Raw genomic sequence first — 27,379 nt, forward strand, 5'->3', positions numbered from 1 at the left:
AAACTTAGTTGGTCTGACCAGCTCAACAGACCTCACACACTGTCATCATGGTATTTATCGAAAGGGTGTCTTCTAATATATCATCTGAAAATTAATAATACACGATCACTCATATCACTGTGAAATGTACATAAGGCTTTATGAGAAATTATGGATACAGGTTTTTTAAAGGCTTGCCAAAAATTCAGAGATGCATTCCCTTTCTGTTTGATTTCTTAGATTCAATTTATATCCTTCTGTTTTAAAAAATTGTGATAGGTACAAAATGTTCTTTAGAATTTCTACTGTGTGCTTACACTCCTGCTCACAAGGTTTTTGTGAAAAACCCAAATCTATAAGCACTGTAAATGTGTTTTTTCCCACCAATGTTAGAAAAACAGCCCTTTGTTCATCAGTATCTTCTATAGCAGGGGTAGGCACCCTATGGCACGCGTGCCGAAGGTGGCAAGCGAGCTGACCCATGCATCCGATGAAGTGGGTATTCACCCACGAAAGATCATGCTCCAATATGTCTGTTAGTCTATAAGGTGCCACAGGACTCTTTGCTGCTTTTACTGATTTTCAGTGGCACTCACACTGCCCGGGTCCTGGCCACCGGTCCGGGGGGGCTCTGAATTTTAATTTAATTTTAAATGAAGCTTCTTAAATATTTTAAAAACCTTATTTACTTTACACACAATAGTTTAGTTATATATTATAGACTATAGAAAGAGAACTTTTAAAATCGTTAAAATGTATTACCGGCACGCGAAACCTTAAATTAGAGTGAATAAATGAAGACTCGGCACAGCACTTCTGAAAGGTTGCCGACCCCTGTTCTATAGCATTTGCATACAAATACTGCTCATGTCTGCGTATATGTTGCAAAATCTTCCTCTTTTTCATTAAATTAGAAAAACTGTCCATATTGCCATAGGTAGCCACTTTATCTTTATGCTCTCTAATACCATCCTCATTGCCAGTTTTCTCTGTCATATTCACAACATACACACAGAGAAGCTAGCTTAAAAACATACAATACTCTTGCTGAAAGGTTACAGTATAACAGTACTTTATTTCTTAGCATTCAGAATGATAACACACAAGAACCCCCCAAAGAAGAGAGAGAGAAAGCAGACTGCCCTCTAAAGCCCAGCTCTCTGCCGCACCACCACCTTACTCTAGGCTGACTGCCTGCAGACTGATGGCTGCTAGACCCAGATCACAAGCAGGCCCCAGAAAACCTCTTGAGGATGAAAGTGATAGCTTACAATTTTTAATACAGTTTTCAATATGCAACTGAACTTAGTGCTAATCAGAGGGCGATTTGTTTCCATCAATGTCAAACCCTTCTCAACAGATCACTAAATTCACTGGAAGGCTTTTTTTAAAAAAATTGTATGTAAATTTCCAGTTCATAATAGCAATGAGACACTGAAAGCAGCACATTCCTGAATGATGACTGCACATTTCAAGTGGCTAAAACAATTTATAAATCACACGTTTTAAATGGTTTGTGAACTTTTGTCTGTATAACATTAAAGTTATGCTTTCTTTAGATAACCCCATAATGGTACAGACCACTTCATATGCTAAATGAACATAATAAAATACATGCCCTCATAAACTTAGAACCTAACGAATACAGTGAGCAAGTGCCAATGATGATCAGTATTGCTGACTGAACACTGTTGTTCATTTGTATTCTTTCAATGGCAAGGAGAAAGAGGCTAGAAGGAGTTAGCAGGCCAAATTTATCCAGAGTCTACAGCAGCTTCTGCTGACATAGACGCTAAAGGAAGAAGTGGCTCCAATACTGGGGACCAATAATCAGATAGTGCAACCTGAACATTGGGTGGTGCTGGCTTAGGAGGGTGTTAGGAGTAAATCAGCAGCAAGGTAATGTAGTAATTCCATGGATCTCTTCAGTAGTGTCGGTCAACAGGCCTCTCCTGGACCCCTGAACTAGATCATGACAGAAACCCTGGAGAAGGCAAGCAGCAATACCTCCCTGAAGCATAGTAATCCTCACTAGCACAAGGAGTGCAAGCTGCACTACTCTGCACCAGTGGCAGAGGTGAATCTAACCCAATGGCTTTTCATACTCGCGGCCTGTCTTTTTCTCACATCCTTGGTTTTAGAAGAGGAAATAAGAGAACTCTAACGGATGTTGCAGTCTCCTTTTGCATTTCTTACACAACATACCCTTCTATTTCTTCTTTAATAAGGATGAATGCTGAAACCTTTTGCTTCATTTCAACAGTGAGAAATGCCCTTTGCTCTCAGCATCCCAATTATTGATGAATACTTCAGCGTATTGTATTGTCTACTGTAAATAAACTGGAGTGGGGGAGAGGCTGGGGAGCACATGTTATTGTAGGGCTGGTGGGTCTAATTTGCAACACACTTTCCTGATGTACATTGCGTAATGCTGAAACACCCACACGTACGTGTAGTGCGATTCCCTTTGGAGCCAGCCAGTTACTGCTGTAATTTGGGTGTATCTCATAGACTGCAGCTGTTGTGCAAGGATCAAGCCTAAACGCTCAGAACGCTTGGATTGAAGCCTACCTTAAACAACGTATCGTTATTCATTCTGTGTCATTCATTGTCAGCCACGATCATGGTTTCCTTGGATAGCGGCAATTTTGCCAGGCATATGCTTTTCAGGTGAATTCAGCACCCGAATTCCCACAGAAACAGCCTGCATGAAAAATTCATTTACGTCAAATCACTGCAACATCTATTTTATCAAAGAAGCGAGTGCTTCTGCGCTCACCTAGTAGAAGCCACAGATGGGATGTTTAAGGCAGTCAGCTGCAAGAACAGGAAGAAATCTGACTACATGATCTGTTCAGATTTCTCGAGTAAAAAAAGAAAAATATCTATCTGCATCAGAACTGTAGCCAGTTGTCTACCAAATATGTTAGCAACTTCACTAATAGCATACGGATATTTTCCAGAATGGAAATACACACTGGAAAAGAAGGGGTTAAAGAGTTGCTCTGCAGCCAGGCAGCTCTACCCTGCCAAGCTTGCACAGGCTGGAGGAGGAGCTTAAAAGTGGAGCAGAGTCAGTAGCTGGCAGATAGGTCAGTTCACTGGCACTATATTCTGAACTCCTAGGAAGGAGAACTGCAGGAGCTCTTGCTGCCTGAAGCCCAGCTGTGGTGACCTTACCAAGCCAACAAAGAAGGGACCTTTGATTCTCTGAAGACTTTAAAGACTTTATCTTTTTGTTCAGTTCTTTGCAAGCTTTACCTGTTGGGAAGAGATCAGACTGGTAGGAACTGATCCATGGTACCACCTGCATAGCACTCTAGGTTGCAGGATTTAGCGGCTTACAGCTGAGCCCTGGATTGGAACCTGGTGGAGAGGGTGCCCTGAGTTCTCCTGCCAACCCCTAAGGAGGGGCCAACTACGAAAACCTATTCCTGGTGCAGGGAATCTAGCTGAAGGAAGGCCCTAAAGTCAGAAGAGTCCAGATAATGAGACCCCAACCCAAGGGGAAGCCTGGGGATCCCTTATCTAACCCAGAAGGCTACCCTGTTGTTGGACACTTTATATATACCCCAAAAGGAGTGGCCTCAAACACATGACCTAGCCAGAGAGCTGAATGATTGAATACACAGATCTTTGCAAGGCAGGAACAGCTGTAAAAAGAGGAGTGCCCAGAAAGAAAAAAAAACTTGCCATGCCCCCTCCTGACCACTAGGCAGCATTGGCAATGAGATTTTCCCTTCACAAGTCCCCTTTGAATCATCACATAAATCTATGCTTACAGTTTTAGGAGTTATTGAAAGTGTTGTTAGAAATGTCAAAGTCTGAGAGATGGAGTGGGTAGAAGAAAAGATTGAAGTAGGCATTGCAAAGAAAAAATATCTGAATTTAAAATCGTGCTTCCGTCATTTAACTTTATTGTATGAACAAAGGAACTTAATGGGAAAGATTAGAGGGTAAATTATTTTCATTTAAGTTTATACTCTGATTCCCTCAAGCATCTTTATTAATTGGATGCCTTTGGTCAGGTGAGTTTTTACAAATGGCTGGATTGCAGATAAATTGTAATCTTCATATGGTTTTAATGATTTTATACTGTCTCGATAGCTATAGATAACAAGTCCAGAAATAAACAATTTCTCAATGTCTACAGAGACGCTGTCTCACAAAGTTTTTGAAATCCTGACTGAGTGCCGGTCTGAAGAGACGATGGTTCCAAGACAAATTGGAAGCTGCCATTTCAGCAGTCTCATCTTATAAATTGATACAAAGATGAAATGCATTTCCCATAGAGCAGATTTTCAGTCCACAAGTTTCATAAACTAAGGTCAGAATTCTGTGCATTTTTGAATGCCCTTTTGCACACACTAGTGTCAAAACTGCCCAGACAAACTGGACCTCTGCGCACACAAGTGAGTAGATAACTTTGGTGTGCAAAGGCACAATTAGTGCAAGCAATTGCAATAACCATAAACACAGCACTGATTATGAAAACCACTCTCAAATTAAGGTAAATTCTATATTTTTAACCTTCCTATAGTGTTAAGCTAACCAAATTATTTTTAACAAGTATTTTCAGAAATTGTCAACAATATGATAAATTGTGTTCCATGTGTGACACTAGAAGAGGGACAGTAGCTGTATTACAAATAAATGATACAGAATTATGAGGAATAACGAAGATTGTTTAGGTGCATCACACAAAGACTGACAGACAATGAAATATTTTATACTGGTCAGGTTTGACATGAAGGTTTTGATAGGTGAGCTAGAGATGTGAGCAAGCTCTTTTTTAAAGGAATAAAACATACCTTACAATGACTTTGATGGTCTCTTTCTCATATCATCCCATGATGAGCTGCATTTCCTTATTCTCAATTTACTTCTCAGCAGGAGGTCCCATCTGCAGCATCAGCAAAATGGCAGCCCCTGCAGAGAGCACTACAGCTCCAGTCCCTGAATACAAATACTTAAACAATGGCAGGTATTTCTAAAAACTGGCATAAATTCATGTTTATGATCCATATTATGTAGTCTTATTTAGCAAAGATTGATCTAGTTATCTAAGGGATTATACCTAATTTTTGAAGTTTTCTGTTAAATAAAGTGACTTTTCATGGAAAGTTAAATAAAGGTTATGAAAACATTGCCATTAATATTAATATTTTGTGGCTTTTGAGCCACAGGGAAGTGAAGTGGTACTTGGCACTCATGGCAGCTCCCCAAAGCACTTTGCCTCAGGCAGGCATAATGCCTCCCGGAGTACTGGAGGAGGGTTGCACACAGCTGTGGCAACTGCTAGAGCACACATTTTAAAACAGGTTGCAGTGTGCACTTTCCTCCTGCATTGCTCAGCTCACAGACTGGTGCTTCCTTCTGTACTTCGAGGTTTCTAGTGCTGACTCCAGAAATAGACTTTCCCAGACTTTGCTCAAGGACTAGCACTGTGGCTTTAAGGGAGAGGGAAGGGAAATCCTCCTTTGCCCCACCTTCTACCCTAGTGCACCCACACAGGGCTAGACACATCCTAGACCCTTACGTTTTGCAATAACACAGCTGTTCCCAAAATGTGTTCAACAACTGTTCTTAAATGCAGTCAATTTCATAGTGAAAATGGTTCCTAAAATAGCTGGAACATTACGCTCTTGACTTTTATTTCTTCTCGCCTGGCTGCCAGACTCTTCTCTCTTCCCTTTTTGATGGATTAAGTAGAACCACTGCAATTTGTTGACATGAAAACTAAGGATTCTCTCTAAAATTGCTATGCGCTCATTCATTCCTGACACTGACACTAGCTGAATTCATTGTGGAAGCAATGAGACAAATGCTTAACTAATAATGCATTTGAATATGTAAGTAGTATTGAGCCCAGTAGACTGAATCCATTTTACTTCTGATGAGTGTTTCCAGGGTTTATAGACTTACAGTTTCTGCCTGGTATCTGCAGCTGGCTTTCTTCCCTTCTCCCCTTTGTGTGTGGTAACCCAATTCCAGACTGCAAACATTTTCCTTATTCTGGGGTGAACCTCTAGACATGCCAGTTTGCTGTATTATGCCGAAAAGTTGGCAGTTGTAACCCTTCCGCCAGGTGTTGTCAGGAGCAAAAAGGGGTGGGTTCAAATATCAAGGGCTTCCTCTTAAAATTAACAAACACCACTGGCTTGAGTCCCAACCCAGAAACTTGAAAAAAATGAAATACCTTCCCTGGGGCAATACTTACCCTCTACACAGACTCAGCACTTGTGAGAAAACAAAGAAAACTTTATTAAGGGGAAAAGAACCACAGCATTAATCTGGGAAAACACACCACCAAGAAATCAACTGTATGTTGATTTACATACAGAGAGTATGCAAAACACTCACCCCCACAATATCTTGGGCAGTAGTCCTTTGCCTCAGTTTCCCCACCTGCTAATATGAACATCCAATTGACAAATGTTCCTGATATACCTCACTTCCCCCTACCCCTTTCCCCTTTGATGCACCCCACTTAGTTTGTCAGTGTTTAGTGAAGTTTCAGAGCCCAGGAGTGCACTTGGGCAGCTCCAGTCCCAGCCCTTAGGGATAAGTGCTGAGTAGCTTCTGTGAAGGGATACCTTGCCACTGCCTCTGAATCATCTCTTGCTGTGCCGCTGTCGCTAGCCACAATGCCCTTTCTGCACTGCCTCATGCCACTGCCCCCATGCCATCTTTCATCTCTAGCCATGATGTCTATTTCAGGTCTTCAGGCTCCTAACACATCTATAGCATGCACAGCTCTAGTGGGACCAGGGCAACTTCAGGATTGAGGAATTGTACAAGTGGTTTAAGGCTACTTCTGTGCATCTCTCCCCACTTTTCCCTTCTGAGATATGCTGAGTTCTTCTCAGGCTAATAATTGGTACATCTTCCTATTTTAAGAGAGCTTGCTTTGATGTTCTTCCTAATGCTTTCTTGCATGAAATTAAACTGAAACACTATTGTGACCTTTAAAAAAGAAACGAATACATTCATATTTTAAGATAAAAAGTTAATTAACTAGCAATAACTGTAAAAATATTTTCAGGTATGTTGTGATAACAATTGATTGACATGTATTAACAGGAGTGTTGTCAGCAAGCCATGAGAAGTAATTCTTCTGCTCCACTCTGAGTTGATTAAGCCTCAACTGGACTATTGTGTCCAGTTCTGGGTGCCACATTTCAGAAAACATGTGGATAAACTGGAGAAAGTCTAGAGAAGAAAACAAAAATGATTAAAGGTCTAGAAAATGTGACCTATGAGGGAAGATTGAAAAAATTGGGTTTGTTTAGTCTGGAGAAGAGAAGACTGAGAGTGTACCTGATAACAGTTTTCAAGTATATAAAAGATTGATATAAGGAGGAAGTAGAAAAATTGTTCTCGTTAACTTCTCAGGCTAGGACAAGAAGCAATGGGCTTAAATTGCACCAAGGGTGGTTTAGGTTGGATATTAGGAAAAACTTCCTAACTGTCAGGGTAGCCAAGTACTGGAATAAATTGCTTAAGGAAGTTGTGGAATTTCCATTACTGGAGATTTTTAAGAGCAGGTTAGACAAACACCTGTCAGGGATGGTCTAGAAATACTTAGTCCTGCCATGAGTGCAGCGGACTGAACTAGATGACCTCTCAAGGTCCCGTCCAGTCCTATGATTCTAAGACCAAAACTGTGCTCCAACTTGCTTAGTGAAAATAACTAGAAGAGTGGTAAGTGCAATAATACTAGCATTTGCATTAACATAGTACAGGTTATACTGGGTTTCTTCTGTTCTCAGCAGGGTTAGTATAAAAGTTAAATATTAGCAAATGTGGTTTACCTGATCTCTGGGCCCAGTGGCCTTGGGACAGTGGTTAAAAATCTAGTTTGCAGGAGCCAAGAGAGTTCATAGGGCATCAGCAATGTGCATCAGCAATGTTCAGTTGGTGGTGGAAAAAAAGAGTGCGACCTTTACTCTTGGTCTCTCCAGCCTAGGGTCTCTCAAGCCACCAGTGACAGCTGTTTCCTAGCCCACCACTTTGTTCTAAGGACTATTCCCTCCAATGCCTTAAAGATAAGGGGGAAAAACCCTTCTGTTAAGTCATTGCGCATAATGGACGTTGCAATTGTCATTCTGGATAGAAGTACCAGGAACTTTAACATATTGGATATGATTATTCTTGAAAGCTCAGTGCTTGATCAACTCCTGTTTAACTCAATGAGACTGTTTCCATTGACTACAATGTTAAATAGACTGGGCCATAAGTGGATCGTTAAAAAGCTCCACTGAATATATGTGTCACTGGATGCTTTTTGTTTTGTCTTTGAATGCCTGCCTTTCCTATCTCAAGTGCTGCATTTTTCTCTACTACTGTCCCTGTTAGCAGCAATTCTTGTAACTTTTTGCCTGCAGCTGGTAAGGCAGAACATTCCCAGCCATCCCTTCTAAGGCCACCTCACTCTAGTTGCCATAAAAGTTCTGTAGACAATGGCTGATTAAAATCAGGTACACAATAAGGCCTAACTCTTCAAACTTGGGTGCGTAAAGCTACGCATTCCAACTGAAAGGGATCTGATTTTCAGAAGTTCCGAGCATCTGCAACTCCCACTAAAAACAATGGAGTTAGATCTTCAACTGGTGCAAGCAGATGAAGCTCCACTGATTTTTGCAGCAGGTGAGCAAGTGCCAATGATGATCAGTATTGCTGACTGAACACTGTTGTTCATTTGTATTCTTTACAGCAGCTGAGGATCTGGCCCACTATGAATTATGGGTGCTTAGTATCTCTGAAGATCAAGCCATTTTTAGTGAGGTGCCTAAATATGGATTTGGGTGCCTAAAGTTAGATACTCACTGTGGGTATGGTAATATCTTTTATTGGCCCAACTTCTATTGGTGAGAGAGACAAGCTTTCGAGCCAACAGAGCTCTTCTTCAGGTCTGGGAAATGTACTCCCAGCATCACAGCTAAATCCAAGGTGGAACAGATGGTTGACAAACAGGAAAATACTTGTATTATTTTTTACAAATATTATGCGTAGCTCTGAGTGTTTGTGTATGATGGATTATTTGCAATGTGTTTAGCTCAAAAGGGGGTTGTTAGAGCTTGAGGAAACAATGGGGAAGCTGTAAATTGGGGAATATCCCCGCTAACTGCCTCCCTCAAGGCTAAAATGGTTTGCTCTTTCCAAGGCTAAGCCAAAGATCAAAGGAGAATACTAAACCATTACATGACTCTGGGCCTAGAAAAGGCGTAATGTTTGAGTGCATTGAGAGGCTGCCTAGGGAATGTCAGTGAGTGCTGACTAGAAGATACCAAGTCTGACAGAGAATTAGGGTCTGCAGCAAGCAGCCTATAATTTAGTCCACAACAGAATGGTGGCACTAAGGGTAAGTTGTCTTCCTAGAGTTTGAAGGGAGTGCCAAGTGTAGGTAAGACAGTATGAATATAGGTCTCTTTGTTTTAAATCCACTTTGCTAAGTGCTGTGAACCTTTCAGCAAATAAATCATACTTCATTTTGAAGAGGCTGCTTCTGTGTCACTGCATGTTATTACTGTCCACAGACTCCCACAGGGAAACTATTCCAGGTGCAAAGTTCATTGGGCTTGTTAGATATCACAGTTGGTAACCAGAGGGGTATATTCTGGAGATTTAGGGAGTGGCTGCTTCATGGGGATTCCCCTTTCAAAGAGAAATGGAGGCACTCTAAATAAATGTGCGCCAGGGTCTCCTTCACGCCGCAAAAGGGGCAGGTGTTGGGGACAGGGGTAAACCGCGCCAAGTACACGCCCGTGCTCACGGCCCCGTGAAGAAGCCGCCAACTGACATCCCCGGGCGGGCCTCGGGACCAGGGCAGAATACAAGCTGGCCCACCGGGGTACAGGAGTCTGGTCCTATTTGGCATCCAGGAAGTGGGCGGGCGAAGCCCGCCCACTGCTAAAGGACTCCCCCCAGCCTAAGGGGAGGATCCACAGGTCTGGGATACCAACTAATGACGGGGGACAACAAATGAAAAAAAACAGGACCGGGAGTGAGGTCAGAGGGCTAAATGAAGGGAACCTGATGGGGACACCGAGCAGAGAACCCCGGACAATGCCCACTGCTCCTCGAAGGCGTCAAGGGAGCCAGTGGACGCCGCCCAGAGGAACTCCGCCCGGATGCGTGAACGGACAGAGGAGCGGAAATAGGCCCCACAGTCACAGGAAATCCCGTCAGCCAACCTCCTCTCCCTGGTTTTGTAGATGGCTAGTTTGGCCAGGGCCAAGAGGAGGTTGACAAGGAGATCCCGCGACTTTGTGGGGCCACGGATGGGGAGTGCATAGACAAACAGGTGAGGGGAAAAGTGCAACCAAAAACGCAATAGGAGAGCCAAGAGGAGCCGGAACAGGGGCTGCAACCTGGCACACTCTAAATAAACATGCGCCAGGGTCAAGAGTCTGGTAGAGGGCAAATATACTGGTCACTGGATGAGTAGCTTTCTGTACCCTGAGTGACCAGAGCAGGGGCTGCACTAGAGTAATCAGGAACCTGCTAGAACCAATTAAGGCAGACAGGCTGATTAGATCACCTGCAGCCAATCAAGGCAGGCTAATCAGGGCTCCTAGGTTTAAAAAGGAGCTCACTCCAGTCAACCGGGGGGGAGCCAAGCTGAGCCAGAGGAGAGGAAGTGCATGTGAGGAGCTGGGAGCAAGAGGCACAAGGAACTGAGGATAAAGAAGGTGTTTGGAGGAGGCCATGGGGAAGTAGCCCAGGGAGTTGTAGCTGTCATGCAGCTGTTACAGGAGGCACTATAGACAGCTGCAATCCACAGGGCCCTGGGCTGGAACCCGGAGTAGAGGGTGGGCCTGGGGTTCCTCCCAAACCTCCCAACTCCTGATCAGACACAGGAGGAGTTGACCCAGACTGTGGGGAAGATCACAGAGGTGAGCAAATCTGCCAATAAGCTCAGGACCCACCAAGGTAGAGGAGGAACTTTGTCACAGTACCCTTCTTGAGTAGGGATGCTTTCCTGAATTGGAGCCTTAGAATGCATGTAATGACTATGCAACTGTTTCCAGAATATGAAAAACTATGCCTGACAAAGGAGTATCCTAGCTGGTGCTCTTTCAAGGTTTTGTCCTTTCTTATGACATTTTCCCACCCTGAGCTCACACATGCTGTGATGTTGACTTCATACATGCTGACTGGGAGTTATACTACTATGAACATTCTTCACATTCCCCAGCTACTCACTTTCTTACCTTTGTTTGCACACTCAGCAATTATTCCTCTCTTCAATCAAAGTACGGTATATTTGCATTTGCTTAGCACTCTCCAACATACTCTCACTGCATTTTATTTAATTGCATCTACCTCTCAAAGGGACAATGATAGTTTTGTAATTATTTTCCTTAAGTAGATAAAGTCAATTCTTATTCTTTCATTTCCCCCCAGTCCACCATATGCAGCCTCCCATACTGGAGTGTGAACTCCCAGCTCCAGTCTGGTCCCCTGGCTAACAGAGGCTCAGTTTACACCTACAAGTGTAATGAATGTATCCCCAAGTGTGTTTGTCTGAGTATTTATAAAGTTAAACTGCTGAAATAAGTATAAGCTTTATAATTAAAGCTCTGAGGAAAACTTAACCACAGAATCACTAGAGCAGCACGATGATTATGCTGTCCTTCATGTTTTTCCATTAGCATTTCTATTAAAGTGAAACAATAATAGAAAAAAGAAGAAAAACCCCCATACCTATGAACTGTCAGCTCTCTTTACAGAATTCAGATCTGTTCATAAAGAATATCAAGTACTTAAATGGGAAATGTGATGATCATTTTCATGCAAAAAACATGACAGTCACATTAGTAAGCTCATGAAATTCATGGTAATATATGTTTAAAGTTAGTGAATGTAAAATAGCAATGTGCTTGAATCTATGCCGGGCTCAAACTGAAGGATGCACATAGTCTCCCTCTATTAACTCACTGCCATTCATGTCCTGTATTTTCACAGGAACAGACATTGCTATACATATATAGGAACCAGGGGCGGCTCTAGTCACCAGCAAAACAAGCTGGTGCCTAGGGCGCCAAATTGATAGGAACACACCAATAGCCGATCTAATTTGGCAAGACAAATATTGGGGCTAAATCCTGTATTATGTTATACATTAATAATATATATACTTGTTCTGAGGTACAGAAGGAGGTGGGTGGCAGACTAGTTAAGAGTCTCTGGGTGCAGATAAATGGGGGGGAAACAGGAAATGCCCTGGTAGGGACCACCAATTCAGGAGGAGGAGGTGCACAAGGCATTTCTACAACAAATAACAGAAATATCTAAAATACAAGACCTGGTATTAATGGGGGACTTTTACTCCTCAGGCATCTGTTGGAAAAAGTAAATGGCAAAACACAAAATGTCCAAAAAGATCTTAGAATGTACTGGGGACAACTTTTTATTTCAGAAGGTGGATGAAGAAACCAAGAGGACATCCATTTTAGATTTGATTCTGACTAATAGGAGGAATAGCTGAAGGCAATTTGGGTAATGAAATGATAGATTTCATGATTCTGAGGAAAAGGAAGGAGTGAGAATAGCAGGATGGGGGAATGGACTTCAAAAAAGCAGACTAACAAACTCAGAGATCAGGTAGGCAAGATCCCAATGGGAAAAATATCTAAGGAGGAAAGGGCTTCAGAAGAGCTGGCGATTTCTCAAGGAAACAATATTAAAGGCACAACTGAACACTATCCTGATGCAAACAAAAGATAGGAAGAATCGTAAGAGGCAACATGGCTCCATCCAGAGCTCTTTAGTGACCTGAAAATCAAAAAGAAATCCTACAAAAAGTTGAAACATGGATGAATTGCTAAAGAGGAGTTCAAAAGAATGGCACAAACATGTAGTGACAAAATCAAAAAGACTAAAGCACAACCTGAATTACTCTAAGCCAGTGACATAAAAAGCAATAAGAAGAGGTGCTATACATACATTAGAAACAAGAGAAAGATGAGGGAAATTGTAGGTCCTCTACTTAGCAGGGAAGGAGAGCTAATAATGGACAACATCAAGAAGGCAGAGGCGTTTAATTCCTATTTAGTTTCAGTCTTCACAAAAAGGTAAATTGGGACCAGATAGTTAACACGATTAATATTAACAATAAGGGGGAAGGAACACAAGCCCAAATAGGGAAAGAAAAAATTAAACACATTTAGATAATTAAGACAGCAGGCCCTGATGAAATTCACCCTTGGATGCTTAAGGAACTAGCTGAAGCAATCTCAGAATCATTAGGGATCGCCTTTGAGAACTCATGCAGGATGGGTGAGGTTCCAGAAGACTGGAGAAGAGCCAACATAGTACCTATCTTTAAAAATGGGACAATGAGGACCTGGGGAATTATAGACCAGTCAACCTAACTTTGATACCTAGAAAGACACTAGAACAAAGTATTAAGCAATCAGTTTGAAAATACCTAGCAGATAATAGGGTTATGAGTAATAGCCAATGGAGTTGTCAAGGACGAATCATGACAAATCAACCTAATTTCCTTTTTTGACAGGGCTGTTGGCCTAATAGTTGTGGGGGAGGGGAAGCTGTAGACATGATATATCTTGATTTTTGTAAAGCTTTTGACAGTCCCACATGATAGTCTCATAAGAAGACTAGGAACATGTGGTCTAAAGGAAATTATTATAAGGTTGGTGCACAACTGGTTGAAAGACTGTACTCAAAGAGGTTCGCTGTCAAACTGAGGGAATGTATCTAATGGGGTACCACAGGGGTCTTCCTGGGTCAAGTACTATTCAAGATTTTCAATAATTATTTATATAATGGACAGGAGAGTATGATTATAAATGTGTGGATGACACCAAGCACTTTGAAGGACAGGATTAGAATTCAAAACAACCTTGACAAACTGGAGAGTTGGTCTGAAATCAACATGATGAAATTCAGTACAGATAAGTGCAAAATGCTATACTTAGGAAGGAAAAATTAAATGCACAATTACAAAATGGGGAATAACTGGCTATGCAGTAGTACTACTGAAAAGGACCTAGGGGTAATAGTGGATCACAAATTAAATATGAATCAACAATGTGACGCAGTTGCAAAAAAGGCTAGTATTCTGGGTGTATTCACAGGAGCATTGTATGTCGGACATGAGAGGTAATTTTCTTACTCTACTCAGCACTCGTGAGGCCTCAGCTGGAGAACTGCATCCAGTTCTTGGCACCATACTTTAGAAAAGATGTGGACAAACTGGAAAGAGTCCAGAGGAGAGCTACAAAAATGATAAACGGTTTAGAAAACCTTACCTAAAAAGAAAGGTTAAAAAAAAACGGGCATGTTTTGTCTTGGGAAAATGAAGACTGAGGGGAGAACCTGATAAGTTTTCAAATATGATAAGGACTGTTATAAAGAGGATGGTGATCAATTGTTCTCCATGTTCACGGAAGGTAGGACAAGGAGTAATGGGCTTAATCTGCAGCAAGGGAGATTTAGATTAGAACAGTAGTTTTCAACCTTTTTTCATTTGCAGACTCCTAAAAAATTTCAAATGGAGGTGCAGACTCCCAGGGGTATGTAGACCACAGGTTGAAAACCACTATTCTACTGTAATGACAACCTTTTGCGGACCTCTTAGGCAGTTTGCATACCAAAGTTTGAAAACCACTGGATTAGATATGAGGAAAAACTTTCTAACTATAAGGATAGTTAAATTCTGGAATAGGCTTTCAATGGAGGTTGTGGAATCGCCGTCACTGACGGTTTTTAAGAACAAGTTAGACAAACACCTGTCAAGGATGGTCTAGGTTTCTGTGGTCCTGCCTCAGCACAGGGGTCTGGATTAGACAACCTCTCGTGGTCCCTTCCATCTCTACATTTCTATTATTTTCTGTCCGAACCTGAAGTACAGACATAGTGGTTTGGAAATGAAGCATTTGAATGGTTTAAATAAATCTTTTTCTGGAATATAGAGGAAGAATAAGCACAAAACAATCTACATTTGTTCTCTAATAAATGTTAATGATGGACTATAAAAATATTAGCTGTCTGACACTAGTTAGATTAAGTTACATGGTTTCGATTTTCCATGGAAACTCTAACATGGTATACTTATCCTTTAAGGCTAGAAGGAGATGTCTTGAGGGCCAGACTAACCTATTCCAGAAGTTCTGGGGCAGACAGATACCCAAAAAATAGCAGAGGTAGAGACAAAGACGGAGGAAGTTCTCCCAGAGTAACAGCTGGTGTCTGTAAAAACCATGAGCTAGTGTTCTCTGTATGGGGACCAGGGAACTTGTCATGTAAAGTGGGGCAGGGCTCCCCTCTCTCAGCTAACCAGGACATAATAGGGAAGATACTGGTAAGAAGAGGATTGCTGGCTAACCTCTCCCAGGCTAAGGGAAATGAGACTGAGGACGTGTCTTCACTGCAGTTAATTCAAGTTATAACTCCAGTGTTGCCCCAACTTTGAATTTCTCTCTCTCCCTGCACCACACACACTCACTCTTAACTCGAGCATGATCAGGGGCGGCTCCAGGCCCCAGCACACCAAGCGCGTGCTTGGGGCGGCATGCCGCGGGGGGCGCTCTGCCGGTCGCCAGGAGGGCGGCAGGCAGGGTGCCTTCGGTGGCATGCCTGCGGAGGGTCTGCTGGTTCTGCGGCTCCACCGAAGCCACGGGACCAGCGGACCCTCCGCAGGCACACCTGCGGGAAGTCCACCGGAGCCGCGGGACCGGCGAGCGGCAGAGCGCCCCCCACGGCATGACGCCGTGCTTGGGGCGGCGAAATGCCTAGAGCCGCCCCTGAGCATGATAGTGCTTTAACTCAAATTGGCTGGCCTCTAAGGAGCTATAGGCTACACTTTCAGTTAGTACAACTTGACAGCTGCTAACACAACCATTCTATGTAGCCTGAGTGTTATTTTGCAATGTGGCTGCTGTCACTTGGGGCAGGATAACTTGAGAGGTGTTAACTCTGCAGTGAAGTCATACCCTGAATTGTTTTAACTCTGTCTCCAAGCTGTGGAGCAGAACTGGGAAAATGACATCCCTGCAGAGATGCCTGGGGAGGAAAGGACATTTTGGTGTAAAAGTTTTTGTTTCGAATGTTGTTTATTAAATAGGTTTTGTATCCAATCCAAGTGAGCTGGGTGGAAGTAATTTAAATGGATTTCTGGGAGAAGCCAGCTCAGGATCAGAGCCTACTACAGCACTTTTTAGACCAGTGGTTCTCAATCAGGGGTATGTGTACCTCTGGGGGTGCACATAGGTCTTGCAGGGGGTACATCAACTCATAGAGTATCAGGATTGGAAGGGACCTCAGGAGATCATCTAGTCCAACCCCCTTCTCAAAGCAGGACAAATCCCCAGACAGTTGTTTGTTTACCCCAGTTCCCTAAATAGCCCCCTCAAGGATTGAATTCACAACCCTGGGTTCAGCAGGCCAATGCTCAAACCACTGAGCTGTCCCACCCCCTCAGCTAGATAGTTGCCTAGTTTAACAACCAGTACATAAAAAGCCCTAGCAAAGTCAGTACAAACCCAATGTTCATACAGACTATGACTTATTTATACTGCTCTAAATACTATACACTGAAATGTAAGCACAATATTTATATTCCGTAATTATATGGTAAAAATAAGAAAGTCAGCAATTTTTCAGTAACAGTGTGCTGTGACACTTTTGTATTTTTATGTCTGATTTTGTAAGTAAGTGGTTTTTAAGTGAGGTGAAACAGGGGGTACAAGACAAATCAAACTCCTGAAAGGGGTACAGTAGTCTGGAAAGGTCAAGAGCCACTGTTGTAGACATATCCTCCACAAAGGCCCAAATTCTTCTCTTGGGTGCCCACACATCCCAGCGGAGCCAATGCTCTCAAGAATTTGACCTTTACAGACTCTTGTCTTCAATAATTTATGTAATTCAATTAAAACTAAGGTGGGAGAAACACTTCAGTGGTTTTGAAAAAAAAATCACACACTAAATCAGAGTTTCACAACCTTTTTTTAATCATTCCTGACCTTAGCTTTTTTTTTTTTCCTTGGAGTCCACTCACCCCTTACAATGGCGAGAGTGCACTAGTGCAAAATTCACCTGGGAATTGTGTGACAAGATATTTTCTTGCAGCACTTCTACTTCTGATTTGTCCAAGTATCCTGTGAGACAGCTTTTCTCACAGTAGTTTGGATCTTCTGGTTCAGGTCCTGGCCACAATATGGAGTGTGTGTGTGTGCGGGGGTCGGGGAACACCCCAACTCATACACACAGCCCTATATGAACATTCTATAGCCACAAAGAGTTTTGATTCAAGTTTAGTTCACAAAATGGACAAATTTGAGCGCTGTTGTGACCGCGTGGGCTGGGTCACAACACCACTCACTCAGATTTGGCCCAGCCAAATTACTGAATTATTAGAAGGCTCACTGCATCCCCCTAGAAAGTTTGATATGATCCCCATCCCAGTCCCCACCTCTCCCCGGGTTGAGAACCTCTGCCCTAGATGACTAACTGGGAAGAGATGAGGGGTTATTTATGTGGATCTAAGGACAGTGCAAAAGAGTCCCCTTACGTTTTCTCGCAGGTGGTGGAGGACCCTGGCCATGTCCAGTTATTTACACTGGGTGGTTCACCCACAGGCCCCCGTTTCTTACTTCTTGCAAAGAGGCCCTGCCTTCTGCAGGCCTTTTTAAGTCCCTTCTGATGGGGGATCAAAAGGAAAGTTAAATGACCCACCACACATGAGCATAACTTCCTCCCAGGGCCCCTGTAGGGGGAAAAAGGCAACAGTACCTCTAGCTGTACAGCGTCTGTGGAGTGGTTTTCAAGGAGTGCCTCTGGCTGGGCTGCTGAATTGGGCTCACTCTGTCAGGCGTCCCCTGGTAGTAGGGTCGAGGTGGAGATTTGGATGGTTGTTCTCCAAAAGTATATCTACACAGCAAAGAAAAACCCACGGATGGCCTGTGTCAGTCAACTTGAGCTGCGGGGCTATTTCATTGCTGGGTAGATTTCCAGCCTCAGGGTGAAGCCTAGGCTCTAAGACCCTGTAAGATGGGAGGATCCTAGAGCTCAAGCTCTGGCCTGAGCCTGGCAGTCTACACAGCAGTGTCACAGTCCCACAGCCTGAGCTCCGCAAGCCCGAGTCAGCCATGGGGTTTTCTTTGCTGTGTAGACATACCCCATGTTCTTCAGAAGTCACTCCAGCAGTTTCCTGCTCTGGATAAGCTCTCCCCCAATGACTGAGGGGGAGACTACTGTTTCCTCCTTTTTAAAGGCCTCCTCCCAACCATATGTGATTGACAGGGCTGGAGGGGCCGGGCTAGCCCCGCACAAGGGGCCTCTCTAGTGCCTTTCTCATCTGTGTGCAGTCTGTACACCCCATCAAACACAGCAGATAGTTACACTATCAAGAATAACAAAGATTCTCAATCCACCTATGTCACAGTATAAAACTAACTCAGGGTATAAAACTGGTATCAGGAAGAAATTTCTATCTTCAGTTTAGTAATCTTCTGCAGCATCTGATAACAGCAACTGTGGAGACAGGATACTTAACTAAGTACCAAATCCAGCTCTCTTTCATTAGTAGAGTAGTAATTTGTCTTAAATTAATCATTAATACCCCCTCAACCCCCAATATGTCAGTTCCTATATTGTATAACAGCTATCAATACAAACACTGAATAAAAGGGGAGCCATTTAATTCAGTGGCTTCAACAACAGATATTTACCAAGACGACAGTTTTTACTGGGACAAACACCAATTAATCGAAACTCTCTCAAGATTCCATTACAACCCCCCCCCACCCCCACCCCGCCACAGACCTCAAATCCAAACAGTAAAAAATATATATAAGTATTTGCAGGCAGTATTGTATTTTTTGGGAAATGAGCACTACATTTCTATATAACCCTATTGACATAATTGAAGCTATGACTCCAATCTGCTAATGGTGCTGGTGCACCTAATTCAGTAGTACATTTCCTCTCTCATTTCTGCATACTGGTGAAACTTTTTTTTTATTTGGTTAGTTGTCTCTTAATGCTTCACCCTATGGTGCTGAAATGTCAGATGAGATATCAAGTCAGCTCCCGCCTGACCATCTGCTTCCTGGCTGCTTTCCAGCGGTAGGCTCATTTCTGTGACCAACTTCAATTTGGCACATCTCATCTTAGCTGGAGATAGGGCTCCCAGCCAGTTAGCCCGTGGATAAAGTTCAACACCATTTTTCATTATTTGTGCGTTATCATGAGGTTTCTTCCTTCAAAGACTTTGGCTACTCAGGTCTTCAGTGTACTCAAGTATCAGATTTCCTGTGCTGCTAGGCTTGCTCATGAGGGAATTCCATGTCACTGCACATGCACAAAATTTATGTCCCCCACAGATTTCTTTGCTTCCCTGCAGAAAAATGACTTCTGACGGGGAAGCAAAGGGAAGCAGCAAGAGCAGTCACATGCTCCTCTCTGGCAGCGGAGGCAGGTCAGTAGAAATGTAAATCACTTCCAGGGGGGAGGGGATGGGCAGTCATGTGTGTGTGAGAGAATGACACTTGGCCCCTGTTGCTCGCTATTGCGGCACGCTTGGTGAGGAGGGACAGGGCTTCTGGGTGTGTCTAAGGAGGTAGGAGTGGGACAGGCTCTGTCCTCTCAGGCAAAACAGAATGTGTATACTTGTGGGGGGAATTCTGCACCACTGCGCAATGGAGAATTTTGCAGAAATTAACATGCATGCAGAATTTCCTTTCCCCCCACAGAAATGGGCTGCAGTGCTGCTAGCTGCCACTAGGGGCCACTGGACCCACCAGAGCCCAGCTCTCATATAGAAAACACTCCTGGGAGGAGGGAGAGGCAGCTAGAGGGTTCCTGGTAGCTGTAGTTCCCAGCATGCCCTGAGGGAAGGAGAGGGCGGCATGCCGTGCAAGCCTGGGACTGAGCATCAGGCTGTTTCTCCCTCTGAATCCCTGGGTTCTGGGGTGCAGGGAAGGGAGCAGGTGTCTGGGCTGGCAGGGCCATGGCTGGGTTCTAGTGGGGGAAGGGGTGTGGGTATCAGGGCCAGGGTGGCCCCCTGGCTGGGCTCAGGGTGAGAGGGGCAGAGAAACAGGAACTGGGTTGTCATAGGGGTTTCTTTAACTCTCTACTCCTGGGGAAAATTTTCTGTGTCTGATTGTTACAGACATACGTGCTAACAGGTATTTTGAAATAAATTACCAAAATAATCAAAACTGGCATGATTATGTAGTGTTACTTTGACAAATAAAATTTGCAGAATTTTAAAATATTGTGTGCAGAATTTTTATTTTTATTTTTTTGGTGCAGAATGCCCCAAGGAGTATAGGCCTTTTCCAGATTGTGATTTCACATGACGGGTCATTCATCTGTATATCAACTGACTAAACTTGATTCTCTTATGCCAACCCCAGCATGGGCTTTTATTTTTTAAACTGCTGATTTTCATCAACATGCAGTAGGCCTGTCTTCCCCTACCAGCAGGGGAACTCTATACTAAAGAAGAGACTTAAAGGAAACAAATGCACTAACCACTCATAGGTGGTGGTATTCCCCTATCCCACCACTCTCTGACACATGCACCCTAAATCTAAGAGTTTCCTATTTAAGTGCCACTTTAAAATCTTTTACTTTTGGGCAGGCCTCCTGTGTTCTAAAGCCAGTTCTCAGTGGCTACAAAAGCAAGCCTTCCGCCCACTGGATGTTATTCTTTGCTCTATAATGTGGAATGGCTCACTTTTCCTTTTCTTGGACTGCATACCTTGGATGGCAGCCTGACACTGCCAATGTAACACTTGAAGTCTGGAAGTTAGTGACCCAGCTCCCATGGCTGAATGGTTATCCATCACACATATACTCAGGCCAGGAGCCTCTAAAACTTGCACTTCCCAGCATCCATTTGTGATTTTTTTTCAATCCTTTGCATTGTCAACGAATATGATGAGGTTAGACAATCTAGCCCAAGTTGTCCCAGGGCACAAGCTTGTGGGAGTTTTCTGCCACTTTTTGTTAACTGCTTTTTCTTTTAATGGAAATTTGGGGTGGGGCGGAGTTAATGGCCTTATAAAAAAATTAACATACAGTAGCCTTGGGCCAAATTCTATACTCAGTTTCACCCATACAATCCCACTGAGTTGGTAGGAAATGTAAGGGTATAACTGTATGGAAAAACTATTCCTAGCTTCCAAATTCAGCAGTGATGTACATTGTGTCTGGTGTCAGAAAACAAGTGTAAATGGTAAAGTACTATAACTAGCATCTTTTGGTCTTTCTATAGATATAGAAAATGAGTCAATTATATGCCAATGGGACAAGAAGTAGGGGGAAAGAAAGGAAAGAGTACAAGGAAAAGCAACTAACTTTATTTTATATCTCCATAGACTCCAACTGGAATAGGTTATGTTTACTCCTGGTTAATTTTGGTCCATTGAGATAAAATTTAGCCTTAGAATAAGCAAGTGCAACTCTCTTTGACTGTCATGGAAATTGTATCCACTTACAGAGTGAACTTGGTGAAACTGAAAGTAGATGAGACTTCTAAGCAAGTTATTTAAAACTCTTTGTTTTTGTTTACATCTCTTCAACTTCAGTCAAATTAATATTTTGGTTCATTGGAGAAATTATGTCTTTGTAAAAACACCCTTATTTCCTCAAGTCAGGTACAAGAGCTAACCAATTTAGTTAAACTGGAACAAAGCCTCTTTCAACACTTATTTTTGTTTGAGAACAGCTTATATTGGTTTAGTTCAAATCTGTTCCTAATTATTTGAAGCCATAGCAATATACGCCAGGTTTATCTCCATTTAAGTTTCCATGCAGCCTTCTGCACTGGTTTAACTAAATCAATTTTAAAATTAGATCTCTGGAAACATCTACGTAACTTTGTGTTTAGACAAGTCCTAACAATACACAGCTTCTGAGGTCCTGTCACAGAGTGATTGGCCCCACTAAGAGGAAGCAGGGTCCAGTGCACCTGGACTGATTACATCCTGCCCTGTAGGGCTTAAGGGAAGGTACCTGGGCCTTATAATGGGGGTGACAGAGTGAGGGTATTGTCAGATGTCTGCAGACATTGCAGGGAGTACGAAAGCTCCTGCAAGGCCCCGAGTTGGCAGAGAGGAGACACCAGCAGGAAAGGCCTGTGGAGAAGGCCACAGTCCAGGCAACAGGTTCTAGGAAAGCTGTAAGAGGGCTGGTCTACACTACGGGGGGAAATCGATCTAAGATACGCAACATCAGCTACGTGAATAACGTAGCTGAAGTCGAAGTATCTTAGATTGAATTACCTACCGTCCTCACGGCGCGGGATCGACGTCCGCGGCTCCCCATGTCGACTCCGCTACCGCCGTTCGGGTTGGTGGAGTTCCGGAGTCGACAGGAGCTCATTTGGGGATCAATATATCGCGTCTAGATGAGATGCGATATATCGATCCCCGAGAAATCGATTGCTACCCGCCGATATGGCGGGTAGTGAAGACGTAGCCAGACAGACCCTCAGGGAGGAAAGCCTAGGCCCAGCTTGGAACTGGAACAGAAGAGTGTTTGAACTCTGAGGGGAAGACAGACCCTCAGGGAGGAGGGGCAGCTGGAGTTTTATTTTGAAATAGTTTGTGCAGAACTGAAATTGGCCCCCAGAAGGGGGAATGTTTTTACTATCTGGACAGTGAGGACTTTTTAAGGGGACCTAAGTGAAGGGGAAACTGAGGCAGGCCTCAGCAGAGCCATGCTGGTAAACAGGGATGGCTACAGGCCCCAACCAGTCCTCCAGCAAACGAGTGAACATCAGGCTTGGCTTTCCTGTTATTGCTACTGTTAAAAACATTTCTAATAAAAGGCAATCAGGACATTAATAACTAAAACTGTTATTAGCAGCCCCAGTGATAAGCATTATAGGAATCTGTAAATAACCTCTTGTCCCAGTAGGGTCCTGACCCAAAGCCAGTGAAGTCAATGTGAGTCTTTCCACTAACTTCCATGGATCTTAGATCAGGTCCTATGTTCTGTGACATCAAATCCTGCAGTGGAAGCCTGGGTTTGCTCTGAATGAAGCCTCAGCACTGGCAGCACACAGTATTATTAGTGATGTCACATCAACCTCAGAACTCAGCTGGCGTTAGAAGCCAGCCTACAGTCCTCACAAGAGCAATTTAAACTTTGTAAAAACACACAGCTTGTTATTACTTGACATGCCAAATTAAGAGAAGGGAAAAAATGGTTTTGCTGCTCTAGCTGATCATCTCTGAAAACTTAAAAAAATTAATATAGCACAGTGGGTTCTCAACCTTTCCAGACTACTATACCCCTGTCAGGAATCTGATTTGTCTTTTCACCTCACTTAAAAACTACTTGCTTACTAAATCAGATATAAAAATACAAAAGTGTCACAGCACACTAATACTGAACAATTGCTTACTTTCTCATTTTTACCCTATAATTATAAAATAAATCATGACCTCCAGGTTGAGAAACACTGATATAGCATATAGAGCAGTATAAACAAGTCATTGTCTGTATTAAATTTTAGTTTGTTCTGACTTCACTAGTGCTTTTCATGTAACCTGTTGCAAAACTAGGCAAATATCTACACTAGTTGATGTACCCCCCTGGAAGACCTCTGCATACCCCCAGGGGTACACATACCACTGGTTGAGAACTGCATTTTGTACATGTTGGTAATTTTTCAATCATTCTATTTTTCCTGTTTTGGAAATGTGAGAGAGAAAAGGAAATGCATTTTGAAACTTAATATTCTAGGTGAATTCTTATGAATGCAGATAAACATGAAAATAAGCTTGACAACTGATTAAAGTTTCATAAATGCTAGAAGTGGATTTTTATCCATCCTATTATAAAACATTAAATAAATAAATGCAAACTCTACACCCCACATACCAGATGCTGGATTATAACAGCTCCAAGAGTCACCCACATTCTCTCCTAATTTCATCACAGGGTTGGTGTTAGAAGTCTGGCTTGTTTAGATATAGAGCCTTATTTCCTTGCCAGAGATGAAAGGAGTTTGGAAACAGTAAGAGACCTATTGATATCAAAGCTGATGATAATGGGCTTCCCAAAAGGCTTACAAGTCAATCTTGTGCAAGGATATACACAAAATATATATTCAAAAAGGATACTTCTATGGATGATAAGAATATCCAGAGTTATTATAATTAGTATAATAACAAAATTTTGGAAGTGCTATTAAACCGCATGCTTCAGGCTTAAGCCAATACCTGTTAGGGTATGTCTACACACAGCAATTTGGAGCAAGCTCCCAACCCACATCAACAGACCTGGGCTCATGCCAGTGCTCTAAAAATACCTCTACTGATAGCACTTTGAAGTTTGCCTCGGGCTAGAGCTCGGGCTCTGAAGCCCACCCCACTCCCTAGCCTTCAGAGCCTGAGCAACAACTTCCAAGTGCTGTTTATACAACTATTTTTAGAGCACTAGCGTGAGCTCTGCTAGCCAAAGTCTGTCAACCCAGGCTGGGAGGCTCACTCCAAAATACTGTGTAGACATACTTAAAAACCAGGAAGGGATTTAATATGGGGCATAGATTATCCCATCTCCATCTATGGTAGGGTTCTTGTACCTTCCTCTAAAACAACCAGTGCTGGCCACTATCAAGAAACATGATACTGGACTAGATAGACCTCAGGTCTGATGTGGTATAGCAGTTCCTACCTCCCTATGCTACTCTTCTGAAATCAGCGGTGTTGCACTGGCTTACCATGAGGGCAAATCTGTCTCAGTCTGTTTGTAGGTAGATTTTCTTTTCAAGTCATGTACGTTACATTGAACATATACATATGTTCTTTATCAAACTAACACACAGCAATAATGATTGAATCCCTATTAAGTTTAGTAAACTAACTCAGGGGAAAAGGCATAGCCTCTGTTTCACTAGGTGGCATTAGACAGCATTTCAGTGGGTCTGGAACCTTCAGTAGGAGAGGCATTAACCTTATTCATGGTGCCAGCTACTCTCTGTATCCAAGGTCATTGACCAGCAGTGTTTCTCCACACGGTGCCTCTAGCTCCCATGAAGTATATATAACAGATGTCAAGCTGTCTCCGAGAACAATTTAAGTATACAGTTATAACATACTCTTACCTCCCCATCAAGAAGCATGCCACTTCCTACATACAGCCTGTCCTTGCATTCAGAGTCATTTTATTTATTTTATAAATACATACACAGTCTAGTTTTAATTAGAAGCAGTAAACAAAGGGCTAGGAGGAGAGAAAAAAATTATGATATGGGAGTGGGTGCCCTTTGAGTGTGTGTATAGAGAATCTACAGATGTTCAAATTGCCCCTGGAAACTGAGGAAGGAGGTAGAGGAGTTAATAGTCTTTGTACTTGTTCTCCTGCTCTGTATCTTTTGGGTCGGTGCTGGTGAATTTTTCTTTTCTTCCTTGAGTTTATTTTTACCTATCTCCTGCTGAGAAAGTTGCATTTGTGTAAGAGCCAGCAAATACCTTTCCCTTCTATAGGGCTATTTTTCAGCCTTAATCTTTCCCCAATCTATAACAAGACACTACAGTCCTTCAGTAGGGCTACCAGGGCATTTACATCTGCAGGTGATCATAATCTAATAAAAGAATTTTTATTCAAAGGAGGACTTCGAAAATAACAAGGAAAATCTTTGAGTTTGCATGTTCTAAGTACTAGGAGACCTCTTATGCCTGATGGGAAGATTTCCATAAATACATTTTCAAGTTGCTATCCAGTTCTCGCCTTTTTTTTACTATCCAAAATGGATTCCTTAGCACATCCTGGATATAGCAGATATGTGGTATTCATTAGAACCACTAGAGTAAGTTACATTTTGGCCTCTCGGCTGTAGCAAGATCTTTCATCCAGTAAAAATCACTTTACTTGAAGGGCCCTTGAGCACAAATTAAATGAACCTAGACTGCAATCAAGGGAAATTATAGTCATAACTTTACTGTAGAAATGAAGTCAACTCTCTCTCTACACGATCACAGCAAATGGTACAGATGCTCTCTGCTATCAACATTGAAGCAGGTGCCAAAATTCCTTGCTGCTCGAAGAGGTTTATTAAAATGCCTTTATCCTTAAGGGATGTGTCATCAGTATTAAACAAAAGCAAAGAAAGAAACAAGCCTTGAAAATACTATAGGAGCTCAGGGACCAACTTTTACCAGCAGCACTGTTACAACATATAAATTAGCTTCTAAAGATAGACGTTACACTGCAGATGCGAATTAGAATCCAAAAATATTATACATGAGTGATGTGTATGGTGCCGTACAGAACACACTGAAAGATGCCCTGCCCCAAGAAGGCTACAATAAAAAAGATTGGCACACATAAGACATGCAGAGAAACTCAAAGGTGTGTTGGGTTAAAAATATTAAATATATATATATTTTTCCTTCCTATTGCTTGTTCAGTATGTATTTTACAACTAATTCTTTTTGCTGTACATCAGACAGTACGAAGAGGCTGATGTCTAGGGTCAGAGCCCTAAAGAGAAAGAAAGCTTTAGGAATCAGGTTTACTTAACAATAGCAAATAGTTAACAACATATAACAGAACCCTGATCCCAATAGTTACTTATCACTAGTACAAGATATTACTACTTTGGTCATATTCATTATAGAAGACTCTGAATATGGTAGAGTGCATCGTATTCAATAAAGTGCCATATTTTAATGCCTCCCTCATAGGAACTCCACTCACTGGCACTGGGCAAGGGCACCATCTTATAGGCAGCAGTCCACAGGCTTTAAGCAGGTGACCTGAGTTTACTGGAGCTTTCACAGATTATAAGGCTAGGAAGGATCACTTTGATCACATAGACTGACCTCCTGGATAACACAGGCCAGAGAACCTTACTGAATGAATTCCAGTTTGAATTAGAGCATCTTTAAACAAAAACAAAAAAATCCCAGCTTGATTTAAAAATTGCCAGTGATGGAGAATTCACCATGACCCTTGGTAAATTATTCCAATGCTTAATTGCCCTGAGAGTTAAAAATGTACGCCCTATTTCCAGTCTGAATTTGGCTAGCTTCAATTTACAGCCATTGGATCATGTTATACCTTTGTCTGATAGATTGAAGAGTCCCTCATCAAATATTTGTTCCCCAGGCAGGTACTTATAGACTGTGATCAAGTCACCCCTTAAGCTGAATAGACTGAGCTCCTTGAGTCTATCACTAGGAGGCAGGTTTTCTAATCCTTCGATCATTTTTATGCCTCTTCTCTGAACCCTCTCCAATTTAGCAACATCCTTCTTGAACTGTGGGCACCAGAACCAGACACAGTATTCCAGCAGCAGTTGCACCACTGTCAAACACAGAGGTCCCAACTCTTACTCTAATTCCCTTGTCTATACATCCAAGGCTCACATTAGCCCTTTTGGCCGCTGATTCACATTGGGAACTCATGTTCA

This window comes from Mauremys reevesii, linkage group 2 (genome assembly GCF_016161935.1).
Source record: "Mauremys reevesii isolate NIE-2019 linkage group 2, ASM1616193v1, whole genome shotgun sequence".
NCBI lineage: Eukaryota > Metazoa > Chordata > Testudines > Geoemydidae > Mauremys > Mauremys reevesii.